Source organism: Vulpes lagopus, chromosome 1, assembly GCF_018345385.1.
Source record: "Vulpes lagopus strain Blue_001 chromosome 1, ASM1834538v1, whole genome shotgun sequence".
NCBI lineage: Eukaryota > Metazoa > Chordata > Mammalia > Carnivora > Canidae > Vulpes > Vulpes lagopus.
In genome coordinates this window covers 144,872,189-144,884,026 of record NC_054824.1, presented here as the reverse complement: position 1 = coordinate 144,884,026, position 11,838 = coordinate 144,872,189, and the positions used below count along the sequence as shown (strand labels likewise).

The window sequence follows — 11,838 nt, the reverse complement described above, 5'->3', positions numbered from 1 at the left end:
ATATCGATCCTCCCTGGCTTTCTGTGCTAGGACACATAATTTCTGGAGTCCTGAGCCACCTTGTAAGAATTCTGTCTACCCTGAATCCTCTGTGCTGGAAAGTCCACAGAGAGGGACTACAGAGAGACGTTATAGATTTCTGGACCCCACCTGTTGGAGTGTTCCCAAGTGCCCAAATGAGTGGCCAGAGTGCAGACACATGAGGATGCCCTCACCCCTAGCCCAGTCAGAACAGAGCAGCCCAAGGTACTGAGTAAAAACCACCCAACAGAACCCAATCAATCCCTGAAACTACGATGTAATATGATAGTTGTTTTTCTAAGCTGCTAAGTTGACAGAGTTGCTTATTACACAAATACTCATACATGCTTATTTGCATAAGTAGCCTGTGGTGATATCGATTGCTCTGAGACTGGCCTTTTTCAAAAGTAGGCTCTACGCCCAACATGGGGCTCCAACTCACGACCCCAAGATCAAGAGTCACGTGTTCTACTGACTGAGGCAGCCAGGTATCCCTGAAACTTGCTTTCTTTGTTCAACAATTTGTTTCCGACCACTGTGTGTCTCTGGGCCTGGCCCCGCTGCTTGCTTTGCAAGGCTGTGTGGCATTCCATAGCACAGACACTCCATGATGGAGCACAGAGGGTTTCTTTTGTCTGGGACTGGGTCTTCAAAGGAAGGCTTACTTGGGAGCCCACCATATAAAACAAGTGAAAGAAGCCACTGGCCTCTCACGCACCGTTCCTCACTAACCTCCCTGGAGGGAGGGCCTTTGAGGAGCTCCTACCTATTGGTGACACCTTTAAAGATCCCTCCTGGGCACAGAGTCCATGCACAGGGCACAGCAGTGATGCTTGGTCTGTCCTCTTTTCCCTTCCATCTGAGATATAACTGACATGTAATTGTATACTGTCTGCAGGCATATGATGTAAGGCTTTGATATTTGTGTGTGCCATGACATGATCACAATTAGTCCAGCTGACATCTATCACCACACAGTTACTGTTTCTCCGGTGATGAGAAGTGTTTCTTGGGATCCCTGGGTGGCTCAGCAGTTGAGCCCCTGCCTTCGGCCCAGGGCATGATCCTGGAGACTGGGGATCGAGTCCCACATTGGGCTCCCTGCATGGAGCCTGCTTCTCTCTCTGCCTCTCTCTCTCCCTCTCTCTGTGTCTCTCATGAATGAATAAATAAAACCTTAAAAGAGAGAGAGAGAGAGAGAGAGAGAGAGAGAGAAGTGCTTCTTGGTTTCAAATGTGCATTCAAATCACCCATACATTTGGCAACTGCGAGTTGTGATTAGCAGGTAGGCAGTGCGCTGCACTTCTGGGAAGTTCTTTTCTTTTCTTTTTTTTTCTTTTTTTTTTTTTAATAGTTCTTTTCTTTTCTTTTCTTTTCTTGTTTTCTTTTCTTTTCTTTCCTTTTTTAAAGATTTTATTTATTGATTCATGAGAGACATAGAGAGAGAGGCAGAGACATAGGCAGAGGGAGAAGCAGGCTCCCTGCTGCAGGATTTGAACCCAGGACTGGGGTCATGACCTGAGCCAAAGGCAAACCCTCAACCACTGAGCCACCCAGGTGTCCCTTCTGGGCAGTTCTGTCCACCCGCCGGCTGGGGTCCATGCCTGCCCAAGTGGTCTGGGGTGGCCTACCCAAGCCCGCTCCCACTTTCTTCTCTGATCTCCCGAAACTGTGGTGCGGTTCAAACCTGGAGTTGTGAGAGTCTAGCTTCCCAGTTCCCCTGGAGCCTCCTGTTCTCACCTCCAGCCTTGGTACTTCTTTCTCCAAACTGCCTCCCGGGCCAGCCAAGGTCACGGCCCCCGTCTGCAAGCTGGGGTGGTGAGGCTGAGCTCCCCTGCCACGCACACAGGAAGTTATGAACCCATGAGCCGGTGGGTGGGGACTCTATTCTCACCATTCTAGAATTTCTATTCTCTGGTCTCCACTTCAAACATCTGTCTCAGGAGAAACGGGAATACAGGTGTCTGCAACTGTATCCTCTCTGTTGTCATTACTCACTTCTCCAGCAGAGGACGCTTTGGGGGGCCCTTTCTTGATAAATGGCTCCATGTGTGACTTCCCCGCTGCCACTGCCATGAGAGAGAGGGAGACACCTCAGAGACCTTCCATGAACCGCAGTGAGGCTCAGGGCTCACCCAAAGCATAGCCAGTGCTCCGACAACAAGTTTGCATGGGCCCATCAGCTGGCCCTTAGTCACACGGGATCTCCTTCTGTGGGGGATAGAGGAGAGGGGCTTTGGTGAAGCTCCTTACACACATCGTTTAGCTTTTTTATTGTAATCTCTAAGTTTATCAGCTTCCCACTATCACTGCAGAGAGCCAGGCTCAGAGAGGGTCAACAGCTTGCCGAAGGTCACACAGCTGGAAATGGTTGAGCTGGGATGGTATCTCAGGTCAGCCTGACCAGGCTTCTCTGCTGGCTATCTCTAAGCCTGAGCAACTTTGAGGTCCCTGTGTAGCACACAGAGCTCCTTTTTTTTTTTTTTTCAAATATTTTATTTATTTATTTATTCATGAGAGACATAGGCAGAGGGGGAAGCAGGTTCCCCGTGGGGAGCCCAATGTGGGACTCAATCCCAGGACTCCAGGATCACGACCTGAGCCAAAGGCAGACACTCAACCACTGAGCCACCCAGGCGTCACAGCATACAGGAGTTCTGACTACCTTCGTCTTCTTTATTAGCACTTGCAACTTAGAGTTCATAAGGGGACTAACTGCGCACTGGGGCTTCCCCTCTGTGCAGACTCCTGGGTCCCTCCCCTGTCCCTGTGACCCCACACTCAGGGCAACAGTGAAACCATTTCCTCCTGTGACCCTTGACAGGGCAACAGACAGGCCTGGCTTTGAATCCAGAGCCTCTTCTTGCTATAGGACTAGGAACATGCTCCTTAACCTCTCTGGGCTTCTGTTCCATCCTCTGTACAAGGAGGATGAGAATTCTGTAACCACTGGGCTGTTTGTTGTATGATGATGACAATGATACATCTCAGGCCTTCCAGAGTGCCTGGCATGGAGCAGGCGTGAAAAAAAGCCAAGCTTGTCCCCTTGACCTCCAGCTTCCTCTCCTCCTGGGTAAGCAATCAGGAGGGCCGTGTGTCTTCCAGGCAACATGACCCTCTGGGGCCAGTCTGGGGTGTGTGAGGTGGGTGGATGGCCAATCCCCAGGCCTCATGGAGAGGAGGGGGCCAAAGCACACCCAGTTCCTTGCAGAATTCGGGACCACACCAGGAGAGGCAGCAAGAGTTCCCAGCCAGTACGTGTAGCCTGTGTTGCAGAGAGTCTGGGGGCACAATAACTGCTTGCCTCATGAAGGTGCTGCCTCTGGGTGGGAGCTGAGCCACTGGCAGAGCCAGCAGATGAGAGTGGTGACAGCCCTGTGTCAACACTGTGGACAGCCTGAGCTGCTTCCCTAGCCTGGCAGAGATGCAGCTGGGTGGGGATCAGGGCTCAAAGGACAAAGGACAGAGTCTTTCCTATGGATGGTTACCTCTGTCAAACTCCAAACCACCTAAAAATACACTGAAAATCACAGGAAATCCAGTGGAGAAGTTCAGCTCTGAGAACACTGGGACTTCCAGGCAATCCCTTTTCTGGGCAGCCCCCCTCTCGCTGGGAGCTGGTGGAGCTTCCCTCCCCAGCAAGCTGCCAGCCTGGAGCACCTGCACGTCCACAGGGACTCCCACCTTTCACTGGACAGGGCAAGCCCTCCACCCCTCCAACTACCAGTGAAAGATGCTTAACCCGTCTTTCTTCCCCTAGGCTCCCGAGTCACAGCGTCCTGTCCCAGCAGAGGACCACACTCTCATTAACACAGCACTGGGTGACAGCACATCCCTCCTCTGCAACTGTCATGAGGAGGATGGGAGAGGGAGCCTTGAGCTTTGTCCACCCTGCTCCTTTCCTGTCTCCTGCCTCCCCCGCCCCTTCGATCCTGCCAGGGCCCCACCTTGCCCTCCAGGTACCCAGCCTCTGTTGCCTAGCAACGGCCAGCCTCTTCCCCAACCTCAGCACCCTCCCTGGTTGCTCTGGTAGAGCTGTGGCTGCAGTAGGGCGGGGAGGGCTGCCACGAAATGTAGGGGAACAAGCCCCCCAACATTACATCAACAGGGCTGAATGTAAAGCCCAGGGCCCCCGCACTGACTCTTGGAAAGTCCTGCCCTGCTCCCCTGACCCAGCTTCTGCCAGGATGCTGCTGCCCCTCTCACATAGGACGTCCCACCCTACATCTGCCCTGGGTCTCTGGGTCCACCCTGGGGTCTCTTCCTCTCTTGGGGTCAAAGCCTGTGTCCTCTGGTCCATCCTGGGACTCTGCCTCCACAGGCAGAGGTCTCAGGGGCCTGCCCAGCCCATCCTTGGGTCCCTCCTGCTCAGACTGAGCAATAGACAGTCATCTATATCAATCCCCTTGCTCCCCACATTGCCATAGCAACCATGGCCACACCTCTTGATAGCACCTTCCTAGGAAAGGCCTAGGTGGGAGGGGGTCATGGAACAGGCCTCCAGGGATACACTGCACCTGCCCTGGGCTTCCGTTTCAATGGAAACTGACACTGAACTTCTGGCCAACCAGGAGAGGATTAGGCCCTGAAAAACAAATTGTATTCCCTCCGTCCCTCTAGCCACCATATCAGAGTCCCCAAGAGAAGCTCCCGAAGAAGCCCAGCACTGGTTAGGTGGGTTCCCGACTCCTGAAAGGCCCCCTAGCCCTCTGCTGACAGAGTGCCTTCCTGGGGGCACTGTGTCCATCTTCTTGTCAGAGTCCACCTGGCTTGGCCTCTTTACCTGTACTACCTGCCACCCCCCCACCCTCTGCCCAGTCCTGGATGCTTGGGTCTGATAATAGGATCTGTGGGGTAAGAAGCAGGACTAGAAAGCGGTCAGCAAAGGGTTGGCGGAGCGGAAGTGGAGCGGAAACACTTCCAGGGTAAAGGCAGCCGGGTGGGGCCCAGCTCCCTGGCAGGACTCAGGACAGGCAGGGAGGGGTGCAGAGCTGAGGGCTGAGGGAGGCTCAGGGAGGGAGGCCCAAGTCTGCCTTCTAGCAGAGGAAGCAGGCAAACAGCAGATGGAACTTTCAGGCAGGAGGCCGTACCAAGTGACCTCACCCAAACCATGTGGTCTGCTCCTATTGCAACCTGGCCAGCGTCCCAGCTCTCCTGGGTCCCCAAGTCGGAGAGCTTTTTATAGTTCACTCCCCAACTTGGGTTTGAATAATTAAACAAGATGGACAGAAATAGCAGCTGGACAGCAAAGTTGGGTTATTTTGGGGTTTTCTGGAACACAGAGTGCTCCTGGGCAGCACCCTACCCCTGCAAGGGGCGGAGCCAGCATCAAGGCTGCTGGGAGATTCCTGGGGGGACCCACCCATGTCCCTCAGGGCTCCTGACTTGACAGGATTGCTCTCAGCCACAGGAGGGTCTCACCACTTCTTCCCTGGTCCTCAAGGAAGCAGAGGGCTCCCAGTGCCTTCTGATCAGAGCTCCTCCTTCTGCTGTCTGTCGGCCCCTTCTACTTCAGAGATGGTGACAGATATTGAAAATCAGATCGATAAGCAGATGCGAGACAGGCTGAACCAGGATGAGGTGCCTACTGCTCCTCTGGCCCAGGAGCTGCAATCAGGTGGTAGGAGGTCTTGTGCCCTCCCCCTGGTCCCCACTATAGCTCCTGGGAAGCTGTAGGAGGCTGGGAGTTTGGAGGTGGGGGGAGTTCAGAGCAGGGCAGACAGATTAGTGCTGGATGAGCCTGGGTTCCTGCTACGGAGGGGAAAGGGCCAAAGATGGACTGAGTCTGGGCTCAGAAACCCTGAAGGGGTAAGAAGCTCCCCTCTTGCAGCTCCCTCTACCCTGGCTTCCTGGGTCAGGGTTCTAGCAGCTGAGCTAGAGCTGGGAAGCACTGGGGAGGCCCCCTCAGGTCTCCACTGCAGACCAATCATTTGCGGCTTGTTTGCATAATACTTTTGGTTCAACCACAGCAACTGGGGCCTCATCCCTACTCCACCTGAAGGCTCTGCCACAGAGCTAAAAACCTGGGGCTCAGAGGGGGCATTTGGGAAGCTTTCTCTCTTTCAGTAACCACTTCAGGGGTGGGTTTGGAGGTCACTTCAGGAAATAATGAAATCATTCATTCATTCATGTATACTCATTCAACAAACATTTTAAAATCACCACTGAGGGATCCCTGGGTGGCACAGCGGTTTAGCGCCTGCCTTTGGCCCAGGGTGTGATCCTGGAGTCCCAGGATCAAGTCCCACGTCGGGCTCCTGGCATGGAACCTGCTTCTCTCTCTCCTCCTGTGTCTCTGCCTCTCTCTCTCTCTCTCTCTATGTCTATCATAAATAAATAAATAAATAAATAAATAAATAAATAAATAAATAAATAAATCTTTGAAAAAAAATAAAATCACCACCAATAAGCCTTGCACTGTGTTGGTTCTGGGAACAAAGCAGTGTGGCAAAGGCCTTGCTCTCAAGAAGCCCACAGTCTAGGGACGCCTGGGTGGCTCAGCAGTTGAGCACCAGCCTTTGGCTCAGGGTGTGATCCCGGGATCCGGAATGGAGTCTCCAGGGGGCTCCTTGCAGGAAGCCTGCTTCTCCCTCGGCCTGTGTCTTTGCCTCTGTGTGTATGTGTGTCTCATGAATAAATAAATAAAATCTTAAAAAAAAAAAAAAAAGCCCACAGTCTAGTGGGGGACCTGGGCATCTGACAATCTCCTCCCCACCACCACCCAGTGCTTATGTGAAACAAGTGCTGCACTTAACCATCACAGAAGTTTACATGGTCGGAGCAGCACTAGCCCCATTTGACACTGAGCAGAACTAAGATGAGAAGCCCTCAGTCCCTCGGCTAGGAAACAGTGTAAGTGGAACTGGAACCCATGCCTCGGTGATTCCAAGGTCTGTGCTCTTGAGACCGGCCCTGTAGTCACCAAGGCACAGAAGGAAGCTGCAGATTGTTAAATGCTACAGGTGGTCAAGATAGTGGAGGCGCCTTTAGTGTCTGGATGTGCTAACCTGCCCGTGGGGCAGTCAGGGAAGGCCTCCTGTAGGAGGCGGCTTTGCACCCAACTCCAGTCTTTCTACAAATGTCAAGTACCTGTCTACCGCGGGAGACACCGAGGAGAACCAAGTCCCTGCACTGTGGATATGCTAGGCACGGATGAAGGAAGTGTGAAATCATAATTGGGCGAGTCTTAAATGCCAGCCTCCCTCAGCCTCAGAGTTGTTCTGCTCCTCCTGGGTGTCTGTCCGAGGTGAAAACTCCAAACTTCTGGGGAACCTGGGAAGGAGCAAGACTCCTACCTGTCCTCTCTAACATCTATTCTGCATTTCCTCCTGTTCCCTTAGATTTCCACACCTCTCATCTCATTCCTCTATTTCAAGGCCACATTAACAGCAGCAGCCCGGCAAGCCCAGGGCGCCTGGCCCTTTAAGGCCACCTTCTTCCCCCCACGTGCCGTCTGGTTGGGCTGGCGACGCTGACGCACGCGTGACGTCAATGGCAGCTGGCGGAGTCTGGGCACGAGGAGCGAAGTTGGGATGGGGGTGGGGGGGAACGAGAGCAAGAAGGCGGTTCATTTGCATTTAAAGGGGCTACTCCCGAATTACGGGCCCGGGCTCTAAAGAAATGTGTATCTGGCAAACTTTCTGTCCTGGGCTACGAGGCGAGAAAAAGGCGTGGTGAAGCTGAAGTAGAAGGTGACTTGAGTTTGCGATGTCAATTATGTCCTTCCGCGCAAAGGGAGAAATAGTCCGTTGGTGCCCGGGCTGGAAGCACGTGACCTGGAGGGGGCGGATGGGGGGGGAGAGGGAAGGAGGGAGGAGCTGGGGAGGCGAATGTCAGGCTTCGTTTCAGCTGCCCCCACCCCCACATCCTGCCCACCCTCTTGCAGCTGCCACCACATCCTGCCCAGCCTGGGGCAGGGAACTCTTGTGGAGGGGGGGCACGGACTGAGGACCTGGCTTTGGCACCCCTTTCCTGCCCCCTTCAGATCCTGGGTGGAGCTTCTGCCCTTTGCCCTGGGCCTGGCCCCAGGCACCCTGGCACTGAGCATGGGGCACAGCTCTGCCAGCACAGCCTAGGACAACTCTCTGCTTACTCCGCCCCCCCTTCTGGCCCAGAGCTGGACTTGTCTGGGCCCTAGATCAGAGCCTTATCCCTGGGCTAGCACAGAGTTATCAATGGACAAATAGAGGAGGTGTTCAATAAAGTTTTTATAATGTTAGCTAAGATACATAGCTACATACACAGATATGCACAGATTCCTGTAACAGACGTTTGCTGTGTTCATTCCACTCCAGGCCCAGCAAGGCCCTGAAATCCCAAAGCTGATTGAACTGCTGCCCTCAAGGATCTGGTGCCCTCAAGGAGCTCAGGATCTGGTGAAGAAGAATAAACTGGAAACCAAAAATGTCAATCCAGTCTGATTGTACTGATGAGGTAGCCACAGGGAGTAGAGAGCCCTCTATACACAGAGAGGTGCAGGATGATACACAAACTCACGCGGGGAGTGTGCACACAGAAGGACCTTCAGGCTCATGCTGATGGCCTCTGCCCTCAAACAAGGTGGAAGGCTTGGGGAGAGATGGGAAAACTGGGAGGAAGAATGAACAGCCTAATGGAAGGGTTGGGATGGATGGAGTGGGGGTGGGATGGACTGGTCCAGAGGGCTATGAGGAAGGCTGGAGGGGTCAACTGAGCAGCCGGCAAAGGCTGGAACAGCAGGCAGAAGAGAAGCAGCTGTTGGGGAGGAGGAAGACCTTTCCAAATAAAGATGGGCTAGGGTGCTTGGGAAAGTGTGAATAAAGGGAGCTGTTGGTGCCCCTCTGCTGTAGAAACTATGAAGAGGATACTGTAGAGAGAAGTCACACACTTCTTAGGACTTTGGTGGGCACTCATTTGACTTCCTCTGGGATTTTATAGTAACTTTGGGCTGTAAGATTACTTTTCTCTACAAAAGATGAGTTGGGAGCCAGAGAGGCAGAAGGAAAAATGGAACCCAAGCACCTGAGCTGCCAGGGTGTTTTCTCCCCTAGAGGATTCTGGCATGGGTAGTGCGGGGGCTAGAAGAAAAAGATGTAGTGAGTCAGTTTCAGGAAGTCTTTTATTATAATTTAACTTCCAGCAACTTTACTCCCTAGATCCTTTCTTAGTCCTCCATGGAAATCAAGACCTCATATTTGCTACCTTTTCTTTCCATGAAGTTGTCTATAAATATAAATATATGTAAATTCCACCCCGCTTGCAATGTCAACCTCTGCGACTCTCTCCTACTCTGTTCTCTAGTGAATTATCATTCAGCGTCTAAAGGTCTGGGATACTCCGTCTCCCTCACTGAGCTCCCTTACCTTCTCTATCCAGCTCCTGGCCCTTTAACACCCTCCCAGGTGACTCACCTTCCTTCCTCATTCCTTTGTTAAGAACCCAACATTCCAAGGCAGGGAGGAAGACCCAGCCAATCACAGCCCGGAAAACCTGCCTCCGGCTCAGGATTGGCTGGAGCCGTGGTTGGCGGGAGGCTCACCGCGCAGATCTATCCGAGACTGGGGAGGGGGTTTCTGGGAATGAGGCGTAGGAAAGAATTTGGTCTGGGACGGCTTATGTTCTTGGAGAGAATCGTTAAAGGGGAACTGGGGCCATAGGGGACTCTGGCTTGGAAAGCCTGAAAACTGGTGGCAGGGTGAGAACTCATCCCTCTCGGTCTCCTGGGGGCTTGGGTGCCCCCTGCCCACTTTGTTTTTTTTCCTATGATCATGGGACCCAATGGTCTAAAGGCTGAGTTCCCAGGCCTGTTCTAAGAAGGCTTTTCCAGCAGCCCTGGATCTCTCCAGTCTCAACATTCTGCTTTCCCGACGTCGGAAACAGCCGGAAAATAAACACCCTGATGACTAAACGGTTTCTCCAGCTAGAGCCTGGGGAAGCACTAAAAATAGAGGCCACAAGTGAGGGGAGGTTCCCCACTTGAGGGGGGGCGGCACTTTCCCATCTTGCTACTGCCACAGCCCCAGCCCTGGCACAAGGCTCTGTTCTTCTCGTGGTTCTGGAGGACAGGGCAGATGGGCTCCCCGTGCCTGCCTGAGATCTTTGGGGGCAAGCTAGCCTAACTTGGCAGGGAAGACTGGTATCCTCTGGTGCTGGGGCCCCATCTCCCAGGTCTGACAGGGAACCAAGAGGCTACGTTTGGGGGCAAAGCAGGGCACTGTTTAAATCAGGTTTCCTGGGACACCCGGGGGGCTCAGCAGGTGAACGTCTGCCTTTGGCTCAGGGTGTGATCCTGGAGTCCTGGGATCAAGTCCCACATCGGGCTCCCTGCATGGATCCTGCTTCTCCCTCTGCCTATGTCTCTGCCTCTCTCTCTGTGTCTCTCATGAATAAATAAATAAAATCTTAAAAAAAAAAATCAGGTTTCCTAAAGGAGAGGCTGGGTGGAAGGGTTGGAAACCAAGGCCAAGGAAATAGGAGACTGCTAGCCTCCCATTTTAGGACATACAAGCCTCCAAACTACTGGCCCAGCAGTTCCACTGATCTTGCCTCCTTTGAGGCTTGTATGGGATGATGGTCCTAAAGGAGTCTTGGCAGTCCGGCCCTTAAGTTATTATAATGTAGCATGAAGCACTGTTCTAAGCAATCTACCTGCATAAACTAATTTAATCTTCACACCAAATTTATGAGTTGGGTACTATTATCGCCACCTTCATTTTACCCATAGGATCATGAGGTACAGGGAAGTTAAATGAGGTACCCATGTTCACAGGTAATAATACATGGTAGAATGAGGATCTGAACCAAGGCAGCTGGAATACTCCAGCACTGATGCTTTTAATCACCATGACTTGCTGCCTCTGTCTATGCATATTAGTCTTCACCCAGAATTTAGCCCAGTTCTTAACCCAGAATCTAGTCTTTGTTCAGTAAATCAGACCCAACCTGATAGAAATCAGGGCGTGTGAAGAACTGAGTACGCTTCTGTTCTGCAAGGTTCTTAGAGATAGAAGCCAAGTACTCCATCATTTCCTAAAGCTCCAGGTAGGCAGCAGCCGGGTCTGGGAGTAACAGGGTTACTGGAGAAGACGTAGGTATGGCACCCGCACTTCTGTCCTAGGGCAGGTAAGGATTCACCACGCCCCGGGGCATCTAGGGATTTTTAAATTTCAATCTTTTTTTTAAAGAGCTAGTACTGCTTCTTTAATAAGATGCTTTTGGGCGTTTCCTGTGCTGGGGGAAATTAAGGTCCCGCCCCTTTAAATTGCCCCCCTCGGCTGTAAGTGCTCCGGGGCCGCAGGCACTGGGGATTAGGTCACCCCAGAACTATGAGCTGTCGCTTTAAATTGCTGGGCGGCAGCCGAGCCGGGCCTGGGAGGGGAGGGGCCTGGTTCAGGTGGAGGAGCCGGCGAGCTCCCCAGGTAACCCCCGGACGAGACCCCGCCTCTCCCCTGGGCTCCGGCGCGCGCTTAGTGGGGGGACGGAGTCCTGTCGCCCTTCAGCGTCCACCCTGAATTCGTCTACTTCGACGGCCACCTCCAACTCTCCCGGGGCTGGGAGCCGAGGGGGCGCGCTCGTGTGCGCTGATGTACGGCGGCCAGCGAGCCTCCCGGGAAGACCGCGGCGAGCGCACGGGGGCAGCAGCGCCGAGGGGCACCCCGCGCGGGCCGTCCTCCGCGGGCGGCTGGCCTCGCCTCCCAGCGCTGCAGCCCGGCCCCCCTCCCCTTCCTTCTCCTCCCCTCCCCTACCGGCCGGCGGAGGGATCCGCCGCTCCCGGAGCCTCAGCCTAGCCTGGAGGGCGGTGGGTGGGGCGCCCGGCCCGCCCGGCCGGCCGCGGGAGGT

The 11,838-nt window shown here is 53.6% G+C and overlaps 1 long non-coding RNA gene across 1 annotated transcript; it reads left to right on the top strand.

Annotated features, from left to right (window-relative positions):
* The first annotated feature begins 7,542 nt into the window (after positions 1-7,542).
* LOC121479539 lies at positions 7,543-8,431 on the top strand. Its single transcript, XR_005984750.1, has 2 exons — positions 7,543-7,712; positions 8,316-8,431. It is a non-coding gene; the product is annotated as an uncharacterized LOC121479539 (long non-coding RNA).
* Positions 8,432-11,838: the final 3,407 nt, after the last annotated feature.